Source organism: Pipra filicauda, unplaced genomic scaffold (assembly GCF_003945595.2).
Source record: "Pipra filicauda isolate LSUMZ 115617 unplaced genomic scaffold, ASM394559v2 scaffold28_size6257848_pilon, whole genome shotgun sequence".
Lineage (NCBI taxonomy): Eukaryota > Metazoa > Chordata > Aves > Passeriformes > Pipridae > Pipra > Pipra filicauda.
This window is the reverse complement of record NW_024104409.1, coordinates 701,256-724,601: the sequence shown is the minus strand read 5'-3', so window position 1 is coordinate 724,601 and position 23,346 is coordinate 701,256. Positions and strand designations below refer to the sequence as shown.

Below are 23,346 nucleotides of genomic sequence, written 5' to 3'. Positions count from 1 at the left end.
GTTCAAACTAGAGGTCTCGAACTTGAAAGTCTGAAACTTGAAAGTCTCTCCTTTGTTCGAGTTATTCCTTTTGGCTGACGGATGTCTGTCTTTGACTCAAGAATCGGTCTATATCCAGCATCTACAGTGGTCTTTGGAATGCTTTTTTCTTTTTTTTTTTTTTTTTTGAATGCTGTCTTTGTTGGAGCTGGAGGAGTTTCAGTGAAAGAATATCTCGTTTTTGTGCTTTGTGAATGCTATTGTAATAATTATTTCCTTGTATAGGTTTCAGCATTAAGGCTGTTGAACACATTAAAGAGCAGTCCACACTCACAGCTCAGTATTTAAGGCATATGCAGAAGTTCAGCAATAATTACGTATTTTATACAGTGTAAGAACTTAAATTTTTTGGTCTGTACTGTAACAGAACTTCCTTTTGAACTAGTGCCTACAGTTACTGTTTTCTCCCCTTTCAGCAAAAGTTTTAGTGATAATATGAACATGAGCCTCTTTCAGTTGAAAACAATTTTATTTTATTTGAAATAAAGTATTCCTTTTTCTGAAAAGTTGCTGGGACTCTCCCTGTAATAATATCTTCTTATGCTTTTCCTTATTCCTTAACACATCTGCTTAAGTATCAAGAAACTTCTCAGTTCGGGAAAGGCTGTAGAGAAATACACAAGATTATAGGAAATTTTGGGGAGTATAAATCGCTAAAATAAAGGAAAGGAAGGGTAGGCAGTATGGGATGTATAGCACTCATGTGGTTAGAGAGGTGTATGCTCGCTGTATTAAAGGAAAGGTGGCAGGAGTCTGTCAGAGGTCAATACATAGTCACTCATGACCTCAGGGGCATAGGCACGTAGAATCCTTGTGACATGATTTGCAAGAGAATGTGTGGGCTTTGATTCATTCATTTACACACCATCAGAAAGTAGATAGGAGAGTGCTTTCTTATTTGATGAAGACTTCAGTCATCCAACTCAATATCTTCCATTAAACTTCTTATCTTTCCCTCCATTTTCATGTGCCTCTTGCGTGTTTCCAGCAGGCTCTCCCTTTAGAAGGATGATTCTTATGCATGAGAAAAGGAGAATTTTGCTACTACCTGTAAATTTTTTGTCATATGACACAACCTGTCATGATTTTAATTCTTACTTTCAAATGAAGAATCTGCCAGTCTATATGTTGAAACTGTGTATTACTAACAACTAAAATTGTAATACCTAGGTGTAACATACAGCTTTTTATCTATAGACCTCAAGCTTCTTTTAAGCCTGGAATGAGATTTTACTCCTTGTAAAACTCTAAGAGCTCAAGTAGAAGTGGCTGAGGCAAGATTAAACAGGATTTATACCTTCTCGCTGTTGGGCCTCTTGACGGCTCTTCTAGCCTCCAAGTGCCACCGACTCAGCCCAGCATTCATGCAGTGCTTTGTACTGACTCTTCCACTGCATCCAAAACTTCCCCTATTCCAACAGGAGGAGGCTCATGACTTCCTTCCATAGTTCCTCCAGGAGGATCCCTGGTGAGATATGAGGCTTTTAGTGCCCTTTCTCAGTTCAGGTCTTCATATCTAATGTGAAGAGTGTGGAAGACTGGTGAGGATTTCAGTCACTGTAATTTTGGGTTTCTTTTTTATGTGGGGATATGATACAACATGAGAACTCCTTTAAGAGAGATCTTCATAGCTGGATTAGCCTTTTGACATTCAGTAGTCACAGCTAACTAGGTGCCTTGCCTCAGGAACTGTTTCAGATTTTTCACTTATTTCAGATCTTACCTATTTTAGGCTTTTTATAACCCTAGGATGTGTGGCATTGGTGCATCCTATAAGCATTATTTTGTCTCTTAGATTCAGTGAGAGGTAGAACAGTTTTAATTGTCCCTATCTTAGAATCAAAAAGCCAGTGGTGAAATTCTGAGTTGAGGACAGGATTATGGTCCTTGTTTAAACTCCCATTCCAAACCTTGGCCAAAACACCATCCATCTTCCACTCTGATGTAGATTTAACATCAGCAGTATGATTTAACTTGAAGTGTCTGTAAGACCAATAAGTAGCAATCTGCTCTCAGATGGTAGGATAAAAGTGATTATATTCTTAGTGTGTTAATCAGTTCAGTTTATTTAGCGTGTTCAGGAAATTATCCTAAGTTGCTTAATTTCTTTTTTAATTTATTTACAGGTCTACTTTACCTGTAGTGCTGACCTATTGTGATAGTTGTTTTTATGACTTGCATCAAGTGTGAAGCATTCAAAGCCATGTGTCAAAGGTAAGTTATTTCAATAATATTGTTATTCATATGTGTCCCTAAAAATATTGTGTGTTTTTTTGGGAGAAGTTTTTGTCGCTCAGTTGAAGGCTCAGCTTTGTTGATAAGTCACGGTCCTAACTAAAGGATGTTATGAAGCAGTATGAACTCCTGTGGGGAGCTCTGAAAGAGATTTTCTCCCAGTGCTTGCCAATATACTGAGGAAGTGTGTGTATTGCACCAGCTTTTAAAATAGTGCAACCTGATCCTTTCTTTACAGCTCAAGAGGTGGGGGTGGAGAGCAGAGGTGAAAGAACAGTAGTCCAGATCCTTCTTCCCATTTTGGGTCTGGTTTTCTCTATTGAGTGAAGAGAGCATTAATTGTGCATGACCATAATGAGAAGGTACCTTCTGCTCTCATCCTTCACATTTCTTATGACATAGGCCAGGTTTAATCTAGTCTGTGTTAGGAGAAACTAAATACACTTTACATTGTCATAATGAGCTTCCCCCTCATTTTCATTTTCCCTCACTGGTATGTAAATCATTGCTTGTAAGGGATTGAAATTTGTAGGAGTTATGAAACCAAAGTGATTGCACTAATGTAGTTAGTTAGTCTGCAGTGTTTGTCACTCTGCTTAGTGTTGTAAAGCTAAGATGAAATGCACTTCAAATCAAAAGAGACTATCTAATATTTCTCCATCCAACTAATAAAAGTAAAATTGACAAATTAAAGAAGTTACTAAACAAATCTTTTAAAACCAGGATGGACAATGTGCAAGTCAGGAAATTGTTTTATTGAGAGTTTCACTTGTGGATAGGTTTTTAAAAGTTATCCAGATATAGGAGCTTATAGATTTAACTTGGAAAGACTACCAAAATTAATATTTAGTCAGTAGTTGTGACAGCCAATCAGTACACTGTCACACGGTGGAATCTTTGTGAAATTTACTGTTTTATAAGAAAAGATTTTCATGCAAATACCACATTCAGCCCAAAATGAGGATACTAAGAGTCCTGAAAAAGTACAGTGGTCTCGATATTCTGTTTTAATAGCTAGTGTTGCCTAGTTCTCAGCACATTTATTTTTTACTTCTTCATGCAGTCTAAAGGCATATTTCTCATCTGATGAACTACTACTGATTTCCTAATTTCCATTCCTCTTTTACAAAATATTTGTTTGTACCTGTAATCCATGCTGAGAGCACTTTTTTAATCTGTGCCAGGTGTATATTGTGTACACATTATGTACACATTTTGAAGTAATGCCCTGATTAGCTGATATCATCTATACTTACTCAGAATGTTAGCTGTACGTGTATAAAATATGAATGAAAACTACTACAGTGCTTAAAAATATTCATAAATATATATTGCTTTTTATGAAGCATTAATGCCAAATTTGAAACTGTTCTATCACAGATCTATCAATATAGCTAGAGGATAAGACCCGGAATCCAGAAGTAGGTTTAAGAGAAGAAACTGAGGAAAGTAACACTGCTCATTTCCAAATACTAGAAATGAAACCTGCATAAAGGTTTATCCAAGAATGCTGTCAGTCTTCAGTTAGAAGGATCATGCCATCACTGGCTAACTGCTGAAGGAAGAGAGAGTTTTCTTTTCTTAACCACTTTCCACAAAACATCAGTTACTATAAAAGGATAGCTGGAGCTGTGCTGCTTTCTTCCCGTGCCTCAGGCTCCATTTTTTTAAACTTTTTTTTCTCCCCCCGGTATCTTATTCATTGTAAATAACTACCGCACTTTCCTGCTGTTAATAGTATTGTCATATGGTTGCAACAACATAAAATGGACACTTTGGATAACATAAGAGCTGGGTAGAAGCTTCTAAAAAGCAGTAACTGGACTTGCAGTCTTGTTAGTTATGCATGGCTGCTGCTTGTTAAAGTGCTACTGTGCAGAAGCTGAAACACTGGAACTGCCTGCTTGCAGAACCAGGAAAACTATGCTGTCTGAATCAGTCAAACTTCCAAATGCAAGTTAGTAACACCCTTCACAAATGAAAAGATATAAATATGTTTAGAGTTTTAAAGGAAAGGTTTAGAAATCCATAGCATTTTCTCTGGTCACCAGAGAAAACTGCTTGTTATCATCGGGAATTATGGGACTGCATTTTTTTAAAAGAACTGGTGGGTGAAGTACAGACTTAGATGGCAAAAAAAGTTAAAAAGTATCAGGCACCAAATGGTACGGTCAGAGTGGTCACAGATACAGCACTACAGCAGGAGTTGACTGATAATCTTTTTCAAGTGTGAAAAAGGAAAGGAATGGTCATTCAGATAATCATGTGCTAAATTACTCATTTATGTACTTCAAGTATCAAAAGAAAAGCATACTTAGATAAATTAATCGTAAGCAAATCTTATTTTTATAAACAAAAAAATTATCTTGATCTTGCAGACCTATAAAGCCTTCATACTCTAACATAAAATTAAATAAAACTACATACTGTATATATTAAAATACAAGTTTCAACTTCCCAGTGAGTTAATACAAATTCACTTTTCTTTGAACTCTAGTAACCCAACTCTAATCTCCAATGCTTTTTGATAGTTAAACCAGAAAGAGCTATCAATATGAGAAGGTGTGTATGTGTGTGTGCATAGATTTATACACACACACACATATATATATATACCTTGTTCCCTTAATGGGTTAATTTAGGATATACATACGTAATACAGAGAAAGTATGCTGATATTTTAATTGCTGAACACCAATACTTTTACATGTGGAATATTGAATTGACATTTGTTTATCATCTTTGGGAATGTGACAGATCTATGGAACAACTAATACCAATTCAAGGCCAGAATTTGAGGGCAAAGTGGGTTTGAGGCACACAGAAACTTAGCTCATGGTGATGGGAGTTGGCTCCAGTTTCTCTATGCCTCAGTCAATTAAGCCACATCCCTGCCCAAGCTGCTTTGTCAATCCACCTAATACATCTACCCACCTTTTGTTTTCAGAAAACAGGCAGCGTTGGGGCTTGCTTTCTACTGTTGCCACTTTGATTTCTCTCTGTGACAAGCTCCAGAGCCACGAAGGCAGCCTGGCAGCCAACACTCAAGCTCCAAGTGCAGCAGAAGTAGGGAGCCTGCAGGAGCCAGTCACAGCTCTCGGGCACTGGCCAACCCATTGCCTATAGAAGTTAGCATGCTTAAGTTGACATTGATCCCTCAAGGGACTAGCTACCAGCTAAACAAAACTGGAGCACAGGGCTAGCCAAGCATAGATTCTCTGTGACCTTGTGTCAGGTCCTGTCATCCTGTTGTAAAAGCCAGCTATGTTACCTCCTTGCCCTTTGAGACTCCCAGGGAATCCCCAAGTAAAATGGGGGGGAGGGGAGTTATCTACATCTACATGTCTCTGGCCCAATCTTTTTAAAAAAAAACAAACAAACAAAAAACCAAGATGATGGAATGCTTTAAAAAGGCATATTAATTTCTTTTATGAAGGCTTTCTACAATAAAGCAAGAATAATTTGGTCCATTAATTATAGATAATGGAAAATGTGGAAGTATCTATGTGGTTAAAGAAGTGAGCATACTGTCATTGATGGTATTATGACTGTCGTATACAGCTGGGAAAGGCAGACATTCAAATATTACTGGTAGATAAGAATATTTAGAAGCCAGGAGTTCTATAAAGGCTATTAAATATGCTGAGGGTAGAAATCCTCATTTGCTTGTGCAGAGGAAATAGAGCAAAGATACACCACAGTAGAGAAAGCTAGCAGGACAAAGGAGATACTATTGACTCATTCCAGACTGCCGACTTAGCAGCTCAACTTTGTTTCCTTTTAACTTTTGTAACAGTAGGAGCTCAAAGCTTCTCAGTCTATTTTCTGCACAAATAGAAACACCCAGACTTCAAAAAGTAATACGCTTTGAAGAAACCCAAACCATTAACACATTAAAAACTGTGTGTACTATTAAACAGGGCTTCATGGTTACTTGAATTTTGCAACAAGTAAATGCTGATGTTTTAGCAATAATTTTTACACTGCTGCATTCTGGCAGACAATTCTTGAGAAATATCAATGTGTGAAGCACTTTTTGTTGTTTTTAGTGTGATACAGTTTTATTGACTTTGCAGTGGGTAAGTACTGCTTCAATATTTTCACAGACTGAGTAAACACTACAGACACTTTTTCCCAACACAGTAGCATATTGCAACAAGTTTCTAACCCTATAACATTACACTTGTAACGCTGGGGAAAGCATACCATGTGTGGAATTTATGTTTTGTCCTCGGTACTTAAATCTATATCCCTTTAAAAAAAACCTTATTGTCCAGTCTGGACAATGGAGTGTCCAGGGCCATCAATATGACAGCTTCTACGCCGACGGTTTCCCTGTGCCAAAGTCACTTAAGGAGCATGTTTCCCGGCGAGAGACCGGCCCCCGCGTCGCGGCTCGCTCTCGGAGGGGTGTCCCGGACTCGAATCAGCGGTGTAACTTCACAAACACCCCACGCTTACAAATACACCTCGTCTCTCCCACGAGAAATCCCTTCTCGGGCGTACAGTAAGCGATTAAAACGTCAGAAAACGTCACAAACCCAAACTAATCGGCATCGTGTCAACCACACCGGTGCTGGGGCGTGTGAGTTGGATTTAACTTTTGAAGTGTTTAGTCTTGGGCTCGGCGGGGCTCTGCACGCCCCCCCTCTCCATGGGGCCGCGCACGGCCGCGGTGCCCGCGGGGCGCGGAGCGGGGGCAGGAGCGGGCGGGGCGCCCGTGTTCTGCCGCGGCGTCGGGGGGCCGCGCCCCCCCCCCGTTGGCGCGACGGGCTGTCACTCAGGCGACGTCACAATACGGCTGTGTGAGCGCTGTAAACACTCGGGCGGGCGTGTGTGTGTGTGAATGACGCGGGGGAGCGCCTCCCCACCCCCCGATCTCCCCCACCCCAGTGTGGCACCGAGCCGGCGCGGGGGGGGTTGTGTGTGTGAGGCGCGCCCCCGGTTGTTTCCCTGCGCGCATGGTAGCGGCACGAAAGGTAGCATCACTGGAGCAGGGGATGATGTAATTCTCCCTCCGGCCAGTGACTGCCTGCGCTTGCACCGATCCGACTTGCAAACCGGAGGGGGGGGGGTGTTTTACGCGTGATCGTATCAACATCTCCTGACCGCGCACCCCCACCCCCCCTTTAAACCCCGCTCCGCTCATCCCTCCCCTCCCCGGGGCACGGAGGAGGGATGGGGTTGTGGGGGAGGAGGGGAGCCCCGCGCCGTGTGTGAAGGGTAAACACGCCAGTGAGAGCCGCGCCGCGCGGTAAACAAGTCTAAGGTGCCCTCCCGCCGCACGGCAACTTGCAGCGGGCGGGGTGTCCCCCCCCCGCACACACACACGCACGCACACACACTTCCTCTTAACAAAAGCCCGTTTAATATCAGCGTCAGCTTTTGTTCGGCGGGTAGCGGCAGCCGTCCCCTCTCCCGATCACCTTATTTCACCAGTCGCCCTCCCCGGTCAAATCCGCGGGGCCCCCACGCCCCGTCCCCCCTGAGCGCATCCCCACTCGCTCCGTGGCGCTGTCCCCTCACCGCACTAAGCGCCCCCGAACCTCCCCCCCTTCCCGGAGCTCCCGGTCCCTGCTGCCCGCTCTCTGGAGCAGCAGGCAGGTAGGCAAGCAGGCAGCCCCCCAACCCCCGAAAAGGCAGTAGCTAAATGGCACTTACTGTCGGAAGAGAGGGTGAGGGGGGAAGCTCTTCTCTCAGTGCAAAAGCAAAACAGCCGCTCGCAGGACGTTGTCAGTATAGGAGATAGCGAGGGGAAAAAAAAATCTTCCAGTAGCGGGAGGGGTTGGGGGGGGAGGGGGAGGAAGGAGGAGGAGGATTCGCCTTTTAACCGGAGAAAAATAAAATCAAAAAATAACCGTGTGTGTCCCCCCCCCGGTTGCCTTTTTTGTGCAGTTTCAGCAAAGCTGCGAGGAAGTTGGTCCTTTTGTTCCACTATTTATAGATTGCGTCAACATTGCGAAAAGGAGAAGGCGGAGCGGTGGCACTTACTCCTCGCCGAGGGGTGGTGGGGGGAAGATATCGGGGTGGAGGGGCGGAGCGGGGCAGCGAGGGGACATACAAGCCCAGCGAGTACAAGCTACTTCAGGGCTCTCCCCCACCCGCCGCCGCTGCCGCCGCCGCGACCACGGGAGGAACCGGGCGGTGCAGCGGCAGCGGCGGCGGCGGCGGGAGAACCGCGCCGCTTCCCCGCCCGGCTGCCGCCGCACAGCACCGCCCCGCGGGCGGCGAGGCGAGGCGCGCCGAGCCGCGCGGCGCGGCCACGGCGAGGGCCCCCCCACTTGATTCGGTGCTCGCCGGCTCGCCGGGACCCTCCGCCTCCGTCTCCGGTAGAACCTGTTGCGAACCCCCTCGGCTGGGAGCTCCGAGGGCAGGTGCACGCACGGTCCGGCTCCGTTTTCTTTACGAGCTGACCCCGAAGGGTTAATCTGGGGAGCCGAGAGGAAAACATTTTGAAACCTGGGGGTCGTGAAACGTAAAAGTCTCTTCTCCGCCACCGGAGAAGGAGTGGGAGCGGGAGGAAGGGAACCATCGCTTTGCTGGCCGAAGGCCAATGTTTCTAAACTGAATGTAAACAAAGAAAACTGCAAACACCAGAGGAGGGCCTTCCACTGCCGCCAAGGCTGGGGGAACGTGTTCCCAAAGGGGTGCCGAGCTTTGCCGACCCCTCGTTTCCCTCCTGATCCTTAGCGCTCACGGTCTCCTCGGCTACCGCCCTCGGGTGCTGCGGTACGGGGGGAACTTTCCGACGGCGCAGGGTAGCAAATTTCGGGGGAAAAAAATGTATTCTTTTTTTCCCCTTTCAACTCGGTTTTTGGTAGGTTAAGGGTTTTTTTGTTTTTTTTTTTTTTTTTTTTTTTTTTTTTTTTTTTTTTTTTTTTTTTAAGAGCGAGGGCTCGTCCCTTCCGCCCCAGGAGGCAGAGCCGCCGTGCCCCGGGCGGGCGGAGGCCGGGACCGGGCTTGCCCGAGCCTGTCAAGCGCTCCCGGCTCCGGCCTCGGGGCTCCGTGGGTCTGCTGGTGCTGCTACTTCTAACATGCTCGGGGAAACATCTACGGGATTCCTGCTCGGTTGGCAAGTCCTTCCACGTTTAGAGGAGGAAATCCTCCCTTGCTAGCACCCAGGCCAGTGGGGTGTCACCGCGGGGTTACAGAGGAGCTGGAGGGAAGGAGGAAGGCTGGAGGCATGCGTGACCGTGACACTGGTTGTGTGATCGCCCTTAAAAACACCCGTGATGCACCCGTAGGCGATGCGTGCGCCCAGGAGAAATACAGCCGTCGGACCGGGCGAGGTTTGGATTTTTTGTCCCTGCTCCTTGTTTTCGTGAGTTCTATGGGCGGATAAGTTCCCCTCTTAGCTATGCTTCGGGACAACGGATGCTTTCGCGATGATGATTTTCTGGGGGAGAGTGCGAGTCCCTCGGAAATCTCCCCTTCCCGCCCCGCCCCAGCCCACGCACGGCCCCTGCTTGCTGGGGAGCTCCCTGAGGAGCGGGGAGAGCAGGTAATGCCTGACGAAAGCTCCGAGTGAATAAAATACATTCCTTTAGTGTGGTTCCTCTCTTGAAGTGTCCCTTGATGCCGGGTTTTCCTCTCCTCTACAACTTCGTCGCCAGATCTCCGTCCCACTTCGCTGCTCTTGCGACTGAACACGACGCTTGCTCATCTTCTGTGGGCTCTCCGTGGGGACTGAGGCTATTCTTTCGCCGCTCTGGTGGCTGGGAAAAAAAACAAACAGAGAGAGAGAGAGAGAAAAAGAAATAATAAAAAAAATTAACGAAAATTACCTATTTCGAAGACTTACAGTGTTGAGTGTCACTCAAAAGACGGATCCGTCTTTTGCATACAAAACTCATGGCAAAATTGAGCTCTTTTAATAGCCTTTTAACTGGTGGTGTAAAAATTGATTGGTGGTGGAAAGTAGTAAATAGTGGTAATAAAAGAATAGATTCAAACTGTGAACCGTGAATAAGCCTTCCTGGAAAGAACTGAACTAAGTAGAGAGTAGGTAGGCAATTAGCTTGCTTCTGTTCTGAAAATTTAGAAGAAAATGGAAGTGCGAAGCGTTGGCACTTTTTTTTTTTAACACTCCGAGACAAAAGAGTAAAAAGAATTAAAAATAGGGTTATGGTGGAAATAGGCGAGATATGATAAAAGCGAGATGTGAAAGGCGTGAGTGCCGAAACGGTTATGCCCGCCCCGGGCGCTGCCCCGCCGCAGCCCGGCGGCTCGGAGCCGGCGGCTGAGCTTCAGCAAAAGTCACGGCGTTCAGAAATGTTGCAACAGCACTTTGAAAGTCTCTGAAGAAAAGCTGAATTGTTGGAACTTAGGTAACTTAAGGAAACTCGTTATGACCTACATTGCTGTTCTGAGTCAGCAGCTGCAGCCCCAGCCCCGGCGGGTCCCACTGCCGCCGCCGCGCACCCCGCGGGCGGAGCCGCCCCCCCCGCCGCCGCCCGGGCTCGCTGCTTCCCGGGTTTACAAACAAAGTCGCCTGGATCGAGATGGTTTCACTTCTGCCGTCAGGAATGCCTCCGCTGCCTTTTTTATTTTTTTTCCCCTACCAGGTTTGCGGACAGAGCAGACTGCTTGCCTCAGTGCTGGTTTAAGTGGAAGACAAGGTCTTTTCCCCAAGTTTTTAAGAGCTATACTTTATTTTCTGAAGGGATACCGATTGTTTCCTGCACTGGACAATGGATGCCTTATAGGGGAAAGTTATTACATGTTGCACACTGCATTGCTCTTACGATAGAGAAGGAAACTCTGAAGTTCCAATTAAAAGCTTACTAAACAACTTTCCATATTTCTTCTGTAATGTATTATAAAAGTAGCAGCGATTAAGCTCCAGATGTTCACATTGTCAAGCCTCATACTTTAAGCCAGTTTGCAGAGAGCTTGGACAGTTACACTGACCGTTTATTAAACGCACAATCAGCGTCAGGGGAAGAATTCAGAATATTTTAACATCTTGATTAAAGTAATCTGTGCGCCAAGGTACCGCATTACCCTGGCCAGGCGAGGGACTGGGAAAATCATCCAGTCAGCTTTCTTTGATATTCAGAAAGACGAAAGAGTCGAGATGAAATGACCTCAGAAAACTCCGCCTTTGGAAAGCAGTGCTGGCTGCCTCTCCCTTGCCCCCTGCCTCTCCCCCTCAATTCTCACTTCTTGTTTATCGTCACTCCGTTGCCATCAGCAGGAGAACTGAAACGACAAAACTTAGGTCCAAACGCCTGGATTTTCCGGTCAGGCGTTTACCGTGTTTGCACACCTCTCCGAGCGCTGCTCCTGGTATCATTATCATTATGACTGGTGTATTTATAGGAACTTTTTGGGGGATTTTATGTGCCAAGTACGGCAACTCAGTGCATTTAATAATGAGACAGAAAAATCCAATTTCCTTTCCTTTATTTTTTTTTTAAAAGAAAATTTCACAGTAGTGGTGGGGTGTTGATTCGACGATCTTAACCGACAACTTTTAGCAGCTGTGAGTTTCCTGCAACAGTGATAGTTCGGTCTCCCTTCTTAAGAAACCAGCAAGATTTGGAGACAGCGATTGAAAGCATCTCCTCGTGACCCTAAGCAGGGAGGGGAGGCAGGAAAACGCTGCCTCAGATTTTGGGTGTCGGGGAAGAGTTGTTTCTCGATGGGTGGTGGCATTTCCCCAAGTCCCGTTTCCCACCAGATGGGTTTGCTGATGGACACGGGGGTGCGTCCCTGCTCCTCACCGTGGGGATGAGCCACGGACGCGCAGCCACCTCCGGCTCTGCGCTCGGCGGGTGCTGCCAACCACCACCAAATAAAGTCAACGCCTTTGCCTGCCTGATTTTTTATTTTTCAAAGAACCCGTAAAATTCCCCCTGATGTCACGGAAAGAGAGAGGTGGTAACCTCCACTTCAGAGCTCTCCTTGCTCACAAGCCCCAAATGTCAAGGGCAGGGGAGAGAAGACATTTGTGCTTAAAGGAAAAAGTAAGAGGAAAAAGTAAAAAAAACCCCGAAAACAACCAGAACCCAACAGAAAACAAACTTAACAATAAAACCCCCCAGACATAGCTGGGGAGGAGAAGGGTGTGAGGAAACAGGGGGTGAGAAGCGTTTTAGCTTTGCCAGGGTTGACACGGTGCGTCTGCACTTCCAGCGAAGCGAGAGCGACTCCGGCATCCCGCTCTCCTCCTCTGCTGTTTTCTTGGGAGTTCTGCGGGAGCCCCGCTATTTCTACCGGACTGCACTGCCCGGGCTCTGCGAGGCAGCCTCAGGACCCGCTGACCTCCCCTTGCCCCTCTCTCAAACGCCTTCAGAGGACTTGGGCGGCCCCGGAGCGGTGCGAGGACGGGCGGCGGAACCCTCTCCGCTCCCCCAAATCGCTCTCCGTGCGGTGAAGCCCACAGAATGGCTCTAAAAGCGAGATTTTGGGAAACCTGTGGAGAGAATGGACGTGATCTGCGTGTCAAAGCGAAGCTGAAGGATCAGCAGCCGCGGTTGACACCGATCACTTCTACTGAGATTTTTGGGGCGCCTTTTTTTTTTTTTCCGGTCTGGAAATTTTTTTTGGGTGTGTCTAGAGCCGCGTAATTTCGTAATTATTTTTTCAGACACCATTGTCTATATCCAGCGTGTGCGACCAGGTTGTTAAACACTGGGTGGTTTTTGCTCATACAACTGGATCTCTGCAAGGTTTAATTTAACCCCGTCTGCCTCATCACGTTTCTTTTACCGAACAAAGTAGCTTTCTGGCGAGCCTGCGATCAGCTCGGTACTGCTCTCTATTGCAGGACCGAAAAGGTACGATACGATGTATGCAAAGAGATTGTAGCCTTTCAGGATGTTACAGAGGTAAAATCAAAGTCCCGGGACTGTAATAGGAAAATCCTGGTAGCCGTCCAAGAACAAAATCGTTATTTTCAATTGAGTCGAGTTTGTTTGTTTTTTTTTTTTTTTTTTTTTTTTTTTTTTTTTTTTTTTTTTTTTTCTCTCCCATCTTTTCTTTCTTTCCTAGCGTAGCTGCTAAGTGCCTTTGTTCTTTGTAAATTAGTGAGGGCTTTAAAACGTTCTCGTCACGATTGACTGGCGGCAGGATATATACAGCAAATAATGACGACCCTTAGCGAAAGAAATACAGTAAGCTGGGTTTGGATAAGCAATGTCACAGCGAGGACTTATCTTTTCCTTTTCTTTTTTCTTTTGAATTTTTTTAAACTTCCTTTATTTCAGAGCTGTGACTAAGACCAGGGGGTGTAATTTCATAAATGCCCCCCCTGTGGCTGCCGAGCGCCCCTGGCCGGAGAGGGGTTGCCGGGCACTGGGACCATGGGCGTGGGGAGCTCGCTTCTCTCCAGCCGCAAATATTAAGTGTCTCTCTCCTTTTCGTTCCCCAGTCCAAAGATTTCGCTGATAATAACAAAATCTCTGTGTGACGGTTCGCTTTCGTGCCAGGCTCAACATCCAGCTCATCCCCTCGATGTCAGCTTTCTCAGCGTTCCGTTTTCGGACACCCTTGTCCTCAGAGATGTCCCCAAGCCCATATTTTTATGTGTCCCCTTGTCCCTTTCCCGCCCCGGTGACATTGGGGCGGGGTTTCGTCTCCTGTCAAATTTTGCTTAGGTACTTTGAGTTCTACAGACGACTATGTTATCTTTCTATTTGACGTAAAATTATGCCATTTTAAATCTCGTCGTTAAAAATACCAAATGCAAATACTCAGCGCCTTTATTTCTTGACGATGGTACTTTTATTTCTCCCGGTACATAAGAATTTATTTAACATGTAGAAAGAAGCGAAGAATCACTTCCTTTTAGCAGAAGGTCAAACGGTACAATTAAGCAAAGAAGTACAGAGAGCTGAGAAAAGCTGGAATACCGCTAAAAAAAAAAAAAAAAAAAAAGGTAGCAACAACTGTTTTGGGTTTTGTGGTTATGGTGTTTTTTTTGTTTGTTTGTTTGTTTTATCTAACTGTAACCTTTTGGACTTGAGTTAGCTGCTGCTTCTGGGTTATTTACTAGTCCGGGGAAGATGCTGAGCTGCTGAGGGGCCCGATTCTGATGCCGACGCGACGCAGTTCCCAGTGAGGCGGGGGTAGGGCCAGGGGCCGGGGGGGTCCTGGCACTGCAGCCGTCCCTACCCTCAACTCTTGGTCAGACGAAGCGAGGAGAAGAGCAGCTGCCAGCCCTCTGCAGATCTGCTTCCCAGGCTGGTTTTGGCTTCCGGGGAAAAGAGTGGTTACTGTAAAATGTTCAAATTGCTCGAATGGAAACTTTCCAGTGTGTTGGAAATAGGTAAAGACAGAAACAACGACACCACTTCGAAACGTAAATTGTCACTCCCCGAAAAGCCAGATAAACCTTCATGACCTGGTAATAAATGACAGTCATTTCCATATCACTCTGCCGAAACTCAGACGTTTGTGTTTGGGAGAATTTCAGTCTTTCCTTTTCCATCACTCTTGGAGAGCAGGGGAGAGCTCCTTCAGCACCGCCGGTCCTGCCGTCCATGCTACCGCCGGAACGCCGCTTCCATTTTCCGCAGGTTTCCCGGCGGAGTAGCGGGGTCTCCCTGCGGCCGGGATTCGTTTTCCCCGCTCCCACTCTGCCCCTTTGGCCGCCCTGTGCAGGGCAGAGGGACAGGGGACTGGTGGTTGCTTCACCGCCGCTGCCACACGCTGCCACCCGCCCTGCGCGCCCCGGCTGGGGCCGGTGGTTCTGCAGCTACTGCCAAGTCATTAATGCTTTTTTAAAATATTTTTTTTTCAATTATTGTTTCTCTGCACCAGCCTCTTATCTTTTCTCGCAGATACTCGAGCCAGTGAAAGCAGTGGGTGTGGAGGCAGTTGCGGCAGCCCGGAGATCTCACCTTTCTCCCTCTCTTCTCTAAACACTGCCGCTGACATGCTGGCAGTGTTGGTGATTCAGCTCCAGTTGATGCTGCTGGTCAGTATTTACCATCAGACAGATGGGTTCAGCTTATTGCTTTTCTTTCCGGGAAAAAAATGTAAAAAAACCCAAAACCAACCAACCAACCAACCAACCAACCAACCAAACCCCCCCCCAAAAAACAAAACCAAACCAAAACAAAAAAAGTGTCTTCGGCCATTTTCTGCAAACTTGACACCCCGAGCTGCGGGTTTGTCCGTGCTCGGACTTTCCTGGAGGAGATGAAGCATTGTTGGTCTTTCCCTGTGCACAGTTACTGCGAACACCACAGCCGGGCAGCAAAGCAACTTGTGGGTCCCATCGGCAGAGATCCTGTCTCCTTTTCCCGTGCTTTTCTCTGTGATAGTGGTCATGAGTTGTCCCAGGGCACGATTAACCCTTCCTGTGGCCCTGGGGCTGTCACCGAGGGCTGCACTCACCGAGTCCCTCTGTTTCGTGCCTCCTGCTTGGTGCACGGGGGACGAACCTCTCCCTAAGGCACTCCGGGGACGCGTGGGATAGGTTACCCACAGGAGGAGCTGTGGCAGTGCCGGGACAATGCTGGCACTATGCTGGGACAGTCCACGACTCTGCTGGGAAAGCCTGTGACAGCGCTGGGACAGTCTGTGACTGTGTTCGGGCAGTGCTGGCACAGTTGGGGTGATGCTATGACAGTCGAGTAGTGTCTTGGAACAGTTAGGATAGTTCTGGGACATCCTGGGACGGTGCTGGGACAAAACTGGGGCAGGCTGAACTGCCCTGTCACTGTCTTGGGACAGTGGTGGAAGATCGGAGACAGTGCTGGAAATGTCTTAGGACAGTTAGGATGGTGCTGGGACTGTCCTGTCACAGATTAGGATAGGGCTGGAATAGTGCTGAAACAGTTAGGACAGTGCTGGTACCTCCTGGCCCAGTGCCGGAACGGTGCCAGGACAGCTGGAGCAGTGCGGGACAGGCTGGGAGAAGGCAGCGCCGGGAGGCGCCGGGTCGGAATGAGGCCGAGCCGGGCAGGGTTGGCGGGGAGGGGGGAGCTGCCTGTGACATCGCCGCCACACCTGGGCCGGGACGCGGAGGGGCTGAACCTCGGCTTCCGTTTCTCCCGCTCCCAGCGGAGAGCTCACTGGGACACTCTCAGGCCCAGCCCCGGCCCGGCCCGGCCTCTGCGGCCGCTGCGAAGGGTCCGTGCGAGGAAAGGCTGGTCTGCAGAGCCGGCCCCGGGCTCTCCGCCCAGCTCGCCCAGGGCTCCTTACAGCTGGCCGCAGCCTCTCCACTGGCTCTCAGGTAACACGGGGCTGCCGGGGTGCGGCGTTCAAGGAGTGCTCGCATCCCGCATCTCTTCTGTGTAAAAATTGATAGGCAGCCAAGAGCTCGAAAAGGCGGCTGATAACATCAACCCCTTCTACCTTCTGTACAGCTGCACCCAATACACCTTGTGGTTTCCTCCCTCGTTCGGTTTTTCTCCCACCCACCTTCCCCTTGGAGACCCCTGGCCGCCGCCCGCACCGCCTCGCCCACCGCCGCAGGGCCGCCCACGCGGGTCACCCGGAGCGGCACCGCCGGCGATCCCCGCTCCAGCTCGGTGGGCTACTCCACCGATACTCATCTATTGAAATTGCAAATGATTTGCACTCTTAAGTGCCAGTGGCTCTGGAAAAAAATATTTTCTTCGTTACTTTTGCTTAGAGATATAGCATGCAGTTCTTTCTTGGCCATGTACATTTAGCCACTTAAATTCATTAAAGATGTGTGCTTTGTACAATCCCACAGGACAACTTTAATCGATGGTGAGATTTTATTTGATTTGGCAGTGTAACAGTGGAGATTTGACTCATCAAGATGTAAATTAAGAGTAAACAGAGAAAAAATGTTTCTCTGCATACATCTGAACGTTCCTCCTTTTAATAGATTAATTAATACTACTTCTCAGTCATAAATTAGTAAGTGCTCTTGAGGGAATTGAAGGAAGAGTAACCATCATGATTAGTGTATTAAATGACTAATGTATGGAAAAATTTTCAATATCTATAAGGTACATCTGCATAGATAGAACTGAAAGTAGTTTGGGTAATGAAATGTGTGTGCTTGCGGCTGGGCAGATTTGCAATGTGCAACTGTAATAGTACTGCTCCTGCTGAAGTGCTCACTCATACTAGCAATGCTCAGTGCTTCAGGAGATGCTAACTTCTGGCCTAAAATTCAAACCAGTTTTGAATTGTTGCTTTAAGATACGCAAGCTCCAGAGAGAAATGAGATTTCAGAAGCTTCACATGCCTGGCCTGTTGTATTACCTAACTCTACATGGTTTAATGTTAGCACATATATAGTACATATAGTTTGCAACTGTGTGTTTGTCACTCTTCTGAGAGTCCAGATTTCCTCCTGTATTTCACAGCAAATTGAAGCCCTTGATTTGGAACTTTGTATACTACCTTAAAGTCTAGATTCCTGAAGTCTGGACATGACGATATCTAGCTAAAGGTGAAAATTATAAAATATTATATGAAAAGGAAGTCTTGTCAGTGTAAAATGATATTCAGAAAGTATTTGCTAATCAAAAGCTAGTTACATTATTTTAGTAAATACAGCTTGGTTTTTTTTTTTTTTTTTTGTACATTTCAGAAAGAGCCACAGAGTGGCTCAGCTATGTGTGAAACTACAAAAACCATAGGTTTAAACTATCAACACATCTTTTTATAGGCCCATGTTTTTCACATGTAACACATGTATTTTTAGTACACATTGGCTATATATGATACAGATTTCAGAAAACAGACCCACAACACCTAGTTCACTGCCCAGAAGTATGTTTAGGTCAGAAACTCTGCAAAGTTTTTCACATGAAGCTTTCCTCCACTTGAGACCGTCTTGAATTATTTGGGGCTTGGGTAGCTCAGATGGGACCGTAGGCCTGGATCCCCAAATATCACAGAATATGATGCATTGGAAGGGACCCACAAGGATCATCAAGTCCAACTCCTGGCTCTGCACTGGACCATTCCCAAGAGTCACACCACGGGCCTGAGAGTATCATCCAAATTCTTGAATTCTGGCAGGCTTGGTGCTGGAACCACTTCCCTGGGGAGCCTGTTCCATGTGCCCAACCACCCTCTGGGTGATGAACCTTTGCTAATATCTAACTTTAATCTACCCTGACACAACTTCAAGCCATTCCCTTGGATTCTGTCACTGGTCACTGTTAGTGCCTACCCCTCCTCTTCCCCTCACGAGGAAGTTGTGGACTGTGATGAGGTCTCCTCTCAGTCTCCTCTTCTCCAGGCTGAACAGACCAAGTGACCTCAGCTGCTCCTCATATGACTTCCCCTCAAAGTCCTTCACCATCCTCGTAGCTCTCCTTTGGACACTCTTTAGTAGCTTAATATCTTTCTTATATTGCGATGCCCAAAACTGCCACAATATTCAAGGTGAGGCCGCACCAGTGCAGAGCAGAGCGGGACAATCCCCTCCCTTGACTGGCTGGCGATGCTGTGCCTGATGCCCCCCAAGACATGACTGGCCCTCCTGGCTGCCAGGGCACTGCTGACACAGATTCAACTTGCCATCGACCAGGACTCCAAGGTCTCTTTTTCCGTGGCACTGCTTTCCAGCACCTCATTCCCCAGTCTGTACACACATCCAGGATTACCCTATCTCAGGTACAGAATCCGGCACTTCCCTTATTGCAATTCATGTGCTTGGTGACTCCCCAGCCCTCTAATTTGTCAAGGTCTCTCTGCAGGGCCTCCCTTCCTTCAAGGGAGTTAACGACTCCTCCCAGTTTTGTGTCATCTGCAAACTTGCTTAGTATCCCTTCCAGTCCTGTGTCCAAGCCATTTATGAAGATGTTGAAGAGCACAGGGCCCAAGATGGAGCCCTGTGGAACCCCACTAGTGACTGGTCGCCAGTCTGATGTTACCCCATTCACTGTTACCTTCTGTGCTCCACCTGTGAGCCAATTACTCACCCACCACACAATGTGTTTATCCAGCTGCATGCTGGACATTTTGTCCAGAAGGATCCTGTGAGAGACAGTGTTGAAAGCTTTACTGAAATCCAAAAAGACTACATCCCCTGGCTTCCTCTGATCACCTAGGTGGGTTACATTGTTGTAAAAGGAAATCAGGTTTGATAAGCGGAACTTTCCTGTCATGAAGCCATGCTGGTTGTGACCAATGACTGTGTTGTCTTTCAGGTGTTTTTCAATACCTCTCAGAATAATCTTCTCCATAACTTTACCGGACACTGAAGTGAGATTGACAGGCCTGTAGTTTCTGGGGTCCTCCTTTTTGCCCTTCTTGAAAATCGGGACAATGTTCACTGACTTCCGGTCTGCTAGGGCCTTTCCGGATTCCCAAGACCACTCAAAAAATCATCAAGAGAGGTTTTGTGATGTCATCAACCAGCAGATCCTGCACAATTTCAAGATTGACTGGGAGTTGGTCATTCTCACAGTCACAGTCCTCCACCTCAGGGCACTGAGACACCCTTGGTTTGTCATCTGTGTTTAAGATAGAGGCAAAGAAAGCATTAAACACCTCTCCCTTGTCTCTGTCCCTGCTTGTGAGGTGACCATTCCCATCCTGTAACAGGCCACTGATATTTCTATACAGCCTATTGCCATTAATGTATTTGAAACTCTTTTTATTGCCCCCCACATTTCTGGCCAGATTCAACTCCAGCTGAGCTTTGGCTGCATAAATTTTCTCCATACCTGGCAAGCAGCATCTCTGTATTCTTCCCATGTCACTTGGCCTTGCTTCCACTGGCATATGCCTTCCTTTTTTGCCTTATTTCCAAGAGAAAATCCCTGCTCAGCCAAGTTGGCTTTCTGTCTCACCTGTTTGACTTCCAACATTTGGGAATTGCCTGCTTCTGTACCCTTAGGAGGTGATGTTTGAAGAGTGACTGGCACTGATAGACCCCAGCACCTGCAAAAACATTTTCTCAGGGGACCTTACTTACTAAATCTGAGCAGCCTGAAGCCTGCTCTCCTCATATCCAGAGTTTAGGTTTTGCTGTCACTTTTCTTCCTGTCAACAGAGATTTTAAACTTAATCACTTTGTGTTCACTGTGACCAAGATGGCCCCCAATCTCCACTTCTCTCATGAGATCCACTCTGTTGACAAGCAGCAGATAAAGGAGGGCATCATTCTGAGTTGGCTCCCTGAGGACCTGTTCACCCAAATTTTTTAAGAATCTTCTGGCCTGAGTTGTACCAGCTGCGTGATGCTCCCAGTTGATTTCTGGCAAGTGTAAGTCCCCCACAGGGACAAGGGCAGTTGACTTGGAAGTGTCCCTTAGTTCCTCAAAGAATAATTTGTTGGCATCATCGTCCTGGCAGGGAAGTCTATAGCAGACTCCCAAAATGACATCCACATTGTTAGTTTGCTCCTTGATTCTTATTCGGAGGCTCTCAACTGTGCCATTGCCAACTGTGAGCTCCATACATTCTAACCCTTCTATTACATACGGTGCCACTCCTTCACCTCTTCTGCCCTGCCTATCCCTCCTGAAGTGCCAACAGGGCACTCCAGTCACAGGACTCATCCCACCAAATGAGTTTTGCTTATGCCAGTGGTATCAAATCTCTGGGACTGGACCAAAGCTTCAAGCTCCTCTTGTTTGTTCATCAAGCTGCATACATTGGTGTGGAAACACTTCAGGTGTGGTACATTGTAGCCAACACCTCGCGAAGCAGATTGAGGGATGCCATTAGTGCTTGCTTCCTCAAGTTTCGGCACACCATCCCATCGCTCACCACTGGTGAGCCTGGTTTTGTCCCCTTCCCCCTTTCAAGCCAGTTTAAAGCTCTGTCAACAAGAGCCGCCAGCTCCTGCACCGGAACTCTTTTTCCTCTCTGACATAGGTATATCCTGTCACATGTTAATAGACCAGCTGTTAAGTAGATCATCCCATGGTTAAACCCCCCCACAAATTTTCTGATTACACCAACCTTGAAGTTACTCGTTGACCTGATGGATCTGCCTATTCTTATCAATATTTGTCATTACTGGAAGAATTGAGGAAATTCTTCACTACCTGTGCTCCTGATCCCTCTATCAATCAACTCAGGCCCTGAAGTCTCTTTTGATTGCCCTTGGACTTCTCCTTGTTATTTCATCTCTGCCAGTTGGAACAATCAATAGCGGATAGTAATCAGAGTACGTTATTAGACTGGAGAGTTTTCCAGTAATGTCCCTTACCCAATCCCCTGCGAGACAGCAGACCTCCCTGTGAGTTGGGTCCATTCCCTTTAGAAGGGAGTCTCCTATTTTAACTACTCTTCTTTTTCTGTTGTAGTGGGTTGACCCTGGCTGGATACCAGGTACCCAATAAATTCCCTCTGCAATTGGACAGAGGAGAGAGAAAAAAAAAACAGCTAAGGATCCATGAGTTGAGATAATAGCTGGTAGAGGTCACTTAATGATTACCTTCACAGGCAAAACAGACTGAAAGTGAATAGTACTTAAATAGTACTATTTAAGTACTAATAGTACTTAATAGTACTTACATTTATTACTAACAGGATAAGAGCCAAAGAATGAGAAGTAAAAAAGTCTTAAAAACACCTTCCCCCCACCCCTCCTTCCATGTTCTCCCTCCTCCTCCCCAGCGGTGCAGGGGGATGGGGACTGGAGGTTATGGTCAGTTGTTGTTTCTGCCGCTGCTCAGGGAGAGGAGTCCTTCCCCTGCTCCCATGGGGTTCCTCCCACAGGAGGCAGTCCTTGATGGACCTCTCCAGCATGAGTCCATTCCTCAGGCAGCAGTTTTTCCCAAACTGCTGTCCTGTGGGTCACTTCTTCATGGGATGCAGTCCTTCACGAATGAGCTGTACCGACGTGGGTCCCACACAGCGGCCACAAGTCCTACTCGGGAAAAACCTGCTCCAGCATGGGCTTCCCTCCACACGCTGCAGGTCTCCAGCAGGACCCTGCTCCGTCTTGGGCCTCCTACGGGGTCACAGCCTCCTTCATGCATCCATCTACTCCAGCATGGGCTTCTCCATGGGCTGCAGGTGGGTCTCTGCACCCTGATGGTCCTCCATGAGCTGCAGGGGCCTCAGTTCTGCTGCCTGAAGCACCTCCTCTCCCTCCTGCACTGACCTTGTTGTCTACCTTCATGTTCCCATGTTCTCACTCCGCTCTTCCCTGGCTGGAATTCTTCTGCGCAACAACCTTCTGTTCTTAAATATGTTATCAGAGGCATTACTATCACTCCTAATTGGCTCGTCCTTGGCCAGCAGCAGGAAGTCCGTCCTGGAGCCGGCTGGCATTGGCTCCACCAGACAGGAGAAACTTCTAGCAGCTTCTAACAGAAGCCACCCATGTAGCCCCCAAAACTCAGCCACAGAAACACACTACACCTGTTAACAGAAGAGGTCTTGATGCAGGGTGCAGGTGATGTTGTTCTGGGAGGCCCCACTACCTCAAAAGGACCGTCACCAACCTTCTCAGTAGTCTGGTCTTCTAGATCCAGAGCCTCATACCTGTTGTAGAAGGTGGCAGTCCTACCTGTCAAATTCTGAGAAGGAACCTTCCTCCTGGTACATGCAGTGACCAGCTTCCAGCCCTCATCTTTAATAGGCCCTTGACTAATAGTCCTTTGACTAATTACCCTGCAGGGTTCTGAGACCACCTGCTTCTTCACTGCAATGGAGCTTCAAAACTCCCAAGTCTTGAGACTGTAGCATCTCTGAAAATAATTGATCTCTGGGATCCTTGAGCATTTGACTCCTGTTTAAGTATTTCTTGTTGGGCAGTAGGAGATAGGTGTCTGTGTAGCTTTAGATTCTGTGCCTCACTTTTTCTTAGGTGTTATGTCAAAGATCTTTCATTGCACCTGTAAATGTATATTTGCTAGAAAGTAACCCTGGACAAGAATATCCTGCTTCTAATGAACAGATTTCAGCTATTCTGATCTAGTGTCCTGCACTGCACTGTTGGAGAACCGAGCTCCATTTTGTAATTGGCAGGAGGTGAGAGTATTGCAACAGTGAATGTTTCGATCTCGAGAACAGGAGAGAAACATAAGTCTATTGAAAAGTAACCTCTAAGATTAATTCCATACAGCTTCATTTGGAAGGAAAAAGAAGAAATCTCAGAAACAGTGGAAGAAAATATGCGGGGGAAGTGAAAATAAGAGTGGTGGGAGAGCACAGCAACGATGAGAA

At 47.0% G+C, this 23,346-nt stretch overlaps 1 protein-coding gene and 1 long non-coding RNA gene across 30 annotated transcripts in view; one reads left to right on the top strand and one right to left on the bottom strand.

The window, feature by feature from the left end:
• The window catches only part of LOC113988084, a 110,722-nt gene that overhangs the window by 40,124 nt on the left and 47,252 nt on the right, over positions 1-23,346 (top strand). For 17 of the 28 annotated variants that reach the window (XR_005564180.1, XR_005564176.1, XR_005564170.1 and 14 more), the window contains 2 exons: positions 2,166-2,253; positions 3,655-3,916. The gene's annotated coding sequence lies outside the window, so the exon portion shown is untranslated. Of the gene's footprint in view, positions 1-2,165; positions 2,254-3,654; positions 3,917-5,221; positions 6,192-9,161; positions 10,011-15,059; positions 15,197-23,346 lie in introns of those variants that run through there. The other 11 variants (XR_005564157.1, XR_005564166.1, XR_005564162.1 and 8 more) reach the window with 4 other exon arrangements.
• Positions 539-6,925, bottom strand: LOC120323572. Of its 2 annotated transcripts, XR_005564183.1 has the most exons (5): positions 6,481-6,925; positions 5,209-5,394; positions 1,337-1,504; positions 905-1,053; positions 539-643 (listed from the first exon to the last, which is right to left on the bottom strand). It is a non-coding gene; the product is annotated as an uncharacterized LOC120323572 (long non-coding RNA). The 2 variants fall into 2 exon arrangements; XR_005564182.1 differs by having other exon boundaries at positions 539-1,053.